General features: G+C 48.1%; 1 pseudogene; it reads left to right on the top strand.

Annotated features, from left to right (window-relative positions):
* Positions 1–3553: 3553 nt before the first annotated feature.
* LOC106736097 (40S ribosomal protein S10-like) lies at positions 3554–5151 on the top strand (annotated as a pseudogene).
* Positions 5152–5352: the final 201 nt, after the last annotated feature.

The following is a 5352-nucleotide window of genomic DNA, read 5'->3' as shown; positions in this document are numbered from 1 at the left end:
CGCTCGCCGCTCTCGGGGGAGGGCGGGGATGCCGGGGTCCACGGGAGGATGGGGACGCCTGGGCCGTTTGGGGCGGGGAGGGTGCCCGCCAGGACTGGGACAGAGGTGCGGTCCTCGGCAACGTGTCCCCCCTCCCGCTGATCTGGGCCCAAAACTTCGTCCTTCGCCCGGGCCCTGCGCTCTTGAGCGATCGCGGCAGTTTTGGGGTGGAGGATACCTCAGGAGCTGTGTCTACCCTGATCAGGAGGAAGAGGGAGCAGTGACATTCAGCGACTGCGGACAGGGCACGGTGGCGGCATCCTTGGGTGGGAGTGGGGATGTCAGACAGGGGTTGGAGAGGGAAGCTGCCCCCCACGATGCCCTCTCCCGCCTGCGAGTTGCAGCCAAGCTCTTAACCGCGTTCTGGGTGCTTTCTTAGGCGGTGTAGCCGGATGGCAGAGGTGCTGATGGTGGGGGTGGGGGGCGAGGGAAGACAGCTGGGGTCCCTTCCTCCCTCTCCTCTAGCCAGCGCTCTAAGGAAGGCTGATGGTGAAGTTCAGTTTTTCAGGCTTCCCCTGGGCCCCCCGAGTTCCTGAGGCCCACAAGAGGGAGGCCGGGGGCTCCTGTGGCTGCCCAGGCAGGGCCACTCTGGTGCTGCCCACATGTCTCCCACTGCCCTCCGGACTCTGAAGAGAGCCCCTGGTTCTTCCCGAAGATGGGTGGGATGCTGGCTGCTGGCAGGGAGGGACCAGAAAATAGGAAAGTAGACACTAGAAATGGCTCCTACAGAGTTTGAGCACGAAGTTTCCCTTCCCAGGCGCCATTTCTTTGGGAGGGGGAGGAGAAGTATGGCTTTGAAAAGAACCAAGTTCCAGGCATGGTGGCCTGGGTGCAAAACCACCTGTTGCCTGAAGTCTGTCCCTGGAGTCTGGGTGGTCTTGAGCCCCAGCAGGGTGATGGAGGGTACCAGCCAGAGGAGGCCCCAGGCTTCCTGCCCTGGTTGATTCCTGCATCATGTCACTCTTGACACTGCAGTGACAGCAGCATCTTCAACTCCCCATTAGAAACCACTGTACAACTAGGTAGGTACTTTGTTAGAGCAACTTATCACAGTTCTTATCTGAGGCAAACAAAACAAGCAGACAGCCTTGTCAAATGCAGACCACAATGCACACTTCACTTTTTAAAGATGGTAGGCTACCTGGGGGTGCGAGCTCCCCCTACTTACATGCTTCTTGGCAGCAAGGTGAGAAAGCTAAAACAAAGGGCACAGAGTTGGATGAAAGGATAGAAAAAGGGAGGGGGGAGCAGAAGACGTGTAATACTACACTCAAAACTGTCACCCGTTCCATTATAAACTCCTTTTATAGGTGTTTTATTACTTGGTTGTTAGTTTTGAAAACACAAACCTCTTTAGATTGAATCTTGGCATTCACAGGCTCAGCCCAGAGAAACAAAACACAAGGAGAGCTCTGCCATCCGCTTGGCTACTTTTGAGTTACAATTCATACTGATAAAACAAACAGCAGGTTGGGTTTCCTCCTACTCTCTCCCTAACTCTCTTACTTAGTATCTTCAGTAGCTTGCTCAAAGTGAATTTTTACAAGCCATTAGTTCATAATTCTGTCTAGTTCATATAAGTATTTCAAAGAGAAGAACATTTATAAGGTGTGCTTTTTTATAATGCAGGTGCTAGGATTTTTATTCTCCAAGAAGTGACTCAGTAAACTTCAGAATCCTGGCAGACTCTTCAGTCTTCACATTTTTTTCCCCTCATGGTCTGCCTAGTATACTTTATTTTGTAAATTACATTTGAGTCCTTCAGACTGCATTTTAGCTCAAGCAATAAAAATATATCATGTCTTAATTAAAAACAAGTTTTAACCCCCAAACCCTGTACACTCAAACTAAAGTATGTTCAAGAAGCAACTAAAGACAATAAAAGTCAAAAAGTTCACATTTAAGATGTCTTCAGCCAATGAATTGTGGAGGCTTTATGAGCATCTAACCCTCATTATCGCTAATGAGTTACCAGAAGGATTTCTAATGCATCAGGAAGTGAAGAGACACCTTGGAGAGAAATGGATCTTGCTTGCCTAAACTGTGCTGTTGTAAACAACCCCCAGGAGCTAGCACACACAGGAGACTGGAATCCCTTTACACATCTTGATTCGTTTTTTGAGGTTCTGTTTTTAACAAGCCTAGTTCTCTAATAGGTATGTAGTGAAGGAAGGGAATCTTCAGCTTTCCTCTAAGGTTACTTGTCCTTTGAAAAATCTGGCTCTTCAGATAAATGGGACTGGAAAGGATAACAGAGCCAGAGATACTTAATTCCTAAACCTCTCTTTTTATCTGTGGCCTCTCTAGTCGTCTGCTGAGCTAAATAGCTCAATAAAGAAGGTAACCTTGGGAACCAGCAGTTAGCGTAATGGCTATGTCACTGAACTCCCATGTCGTCAACCGTGGTTCGCGTCCTGGACCCGGTGGCTTAAAACTCACGCCGGGCGTGTGTGTGTGCGCGTGCATGCCCAAGATCCCGAGAGGAGAATGGAGGAGAAGGGATTGCGGCGTAACCACCCCCTTGGGGGGTGATTTCTCGCTCTCTGTCTCTATGTCTCTCTCTGTCTGTCTGGCGAGCGCACGCACCCTATAGCAAAAACCTCTCCAGGGGAAAAAAAAAAGAAGGTAACCTAGATGGAGCCACCAGGTGGCCTGGTGGTTAAGGGCGCTGGACTTCCACTGGCTGACTGAGGCTTGAGTCTCAACCTGGTGGTGGCTTGCTTCCTCACTTTCTCACTCTGTCCCTGTCTAGTCAAATTAAAATAAGTAAACAAGTAAAGTTAAATAAAATAATTCTTTTTTTTTTTAATCAAGCATGATGTAAATTTTGCAAGCTCACTGGGATGGAAGATTATAACCCATCCTCATCACCCCAAAACAGCTGCCAAGGGCCACTACTGGCCAGAACTGACAGTTACACTATTTAGCATGGTCTACAGATCACTGAGATCAAAATGATCTGGGAATGATTACTTAAGATAGCTTCCTTGACCCAACCTCACAGATTCTGATTCAATGGGTGTGTCATTGAACTCCCAAATTTGACATTTTGAGTTCTTGGCTTGTCTTGAAGCTTATACTCACTGAATTCAAGAAGCACTGGCCTAGGCTGAATCTCCTTCTTCCCCACCTGGGAAGGAAGTAATTCCTCTGCAGGTCTTAGCCAGGGTATATTTCCCAGTACTAGGATGAGTCCATGGTCAGACCTATTTGCCCTTGAGTTCTGAATAAGAGTAAGAAAGAGTGCAAAATAGTTGTAAATCCTTGGAACCAAAGGGTTTGATTTCTTGGGTTTGTTTACTTGCTCCCAGGCAAGTCAGACATACAGCCTGATAAGAGGACCACATCCACAGACTCACAAGTCCTTCTGAAGGAAATTGGGTAAGAAGGCAGTAGGCCAGGGCCTGAACTTGTTTGTCCATAGCAAATTCTATTTACATTTAATTAGTCACTTAAAAACCATTGCAGGACCCTGGATCCTCGGGCCAAGGCCAAGGACCCTGCTGCTGCTGCAATGTTAATGCCCAAGAAGAACCGATTGCCATTTATGAGTTCCTTTTTAAGGAGAGAGTGATGGTGGCCAAAAAGAATATCCATATACCCAAGCACACAGAGCTGGCTAACAAGAATGTGCCAGGTACCAGCAGTTAGCATAATGGCTATGTCACTGAACTCCCACATAATAAACTGTGGTTCAAGTCCCGGACCCAGTGGTTTAAACTCACACCGGGCACATGTGCATGTGTGCCCAAGATCCCAAGAGGAGAATGGAGAAGGGATTGCGGCATGACCATTCCTCCTGGGGGGTGATTTCTTGCTTTCTGTCTCTCTGTCTCTCTCTTTTTGGTGAGTGCATGCGCCCTATAGCAAAAACCTCTTTTTTTCTTTTTTGAGAGGATTTTCGCTATAGGGCGCATGTGCTCCCCAGACAGACAGAGATGGAGAGACAGAAAGCAAGAAATCACCCCCCAGGGGGGATGGTCACGCTGCAATCCCTTCTCCTCCATTCTCCTATCGGGATCTTGGGCACACACGCACACGTACCCGGCGTGAGTTTTAAGCCACCAGGTCCAGGACGCAAACTACGGTCAACTATGTGGGAGTCCAGCGCGACATAGTCATTACACTGACTGCTGGTTCCCAGCAAAAACCTCTTTAGAAAAAAAGAATGTAGGGACCAGCAGTTAGCATAATGGCTATGTCTCTGGACTCCCATGTAGTCGACTGCGGTTCGTGTCCTGGATCTGGTGGCTTAAAACTCACGCCGGGTACGTGTGCGTGTGTGCCCAAGATCCCGATAGGAGAATGGAGGAGAAGGGATTGCAGCGTGACCATCCCCCCTGGGGAGTGACTTCTTGCTTTCTATCTCTCTGTCTCTCTCTGTCTGGCGAGTGCATGCGCTCTATAGCAAAAACCTCTCAAAAAAAAAAAAAAAGAATGTGCCCAACTTTCACAGCATGAAGGTCATGCAGTCTCTTAAGTCTCAAGGCTATGTGAAGGAGCAGTTTGCCTGGAGACTTTATTTTTTTTTTTTAGAGATTTTTGCTATTGGGCATACACACTTGCAGGAGACACAGAGAGACAGAAAGTGAGAAATCACCCCTCAGTGGGGATGGCCATGCTGCATTCCCTTTTCTTCCACTCTCCTCTCAGGATTTTGGACATGCACACATATGCACCTTGCATGAGTTTTAAGCCACTGGCTCCAGGACTTGAATCACAGTCAACTGAGGGAGTCCAGCAACATAACCATTACGCCATCTGCTGGTCCCTTGCCTGGAGACATTTCTACTGGTACCTTACCAAGGAGATTATCTAGTATATGTGCAGTTATATCCATCTGCCCCCTGAGATTGTGTCTGCCACCCTGCACTGAAGCCATCCTGAGACTGGTAGGCCCCAACTCAAAGGCCTGGAATGCTAGCAACCTGCAAGACTCAAGAGGAGAAGCTGACACAGACACCCACAAAGGGGAATGCTATGCCCTCCCAGTGCGGAATAGAGACCTGAGGCTGGGACCAGTTCAGCATCCAAATTCCAGTTTGGAGGTGGATTTGGTCGTGGATGTGGATAGCCACGTCAGTAAAGTTGGAGGAGATTATTTTGTGTTGAATAAACTTGTAGGCAGAAAAAAAAAAATCAGTCTACACTTCTCTTTCAGATGACACATGGAGTCTTCTTCCATCATTAACTGCAAATTGTGTTCCTATAAGGTCATAATGTTGGATGATTTCAGTCAAGGGCAGAAGGAGTGGGAGATGATCAGTCAAACCATCAAGTTGGCTGGAAAATTCAAGCTATGTTCTGTGTGTA

The sequence above is a fragment of the Tupaia chinensis genome, unplaced genomic scaffold (assembly GCF_000334495.1).
Source record: "Tupaia chinensis unplaced genomic scaffold, TupChi_1.0 Scaffold000635_1, whole genome shotgun sequence".
NCBI lineage: Eukaryota > Metazoa > Chordata > Mammalia > Scandentia > Tupaiidae > Tupaia > Tupaia belangeri.
This window is presented reverse-complemented; position numbering and strand designations above follow the sequence as displayed.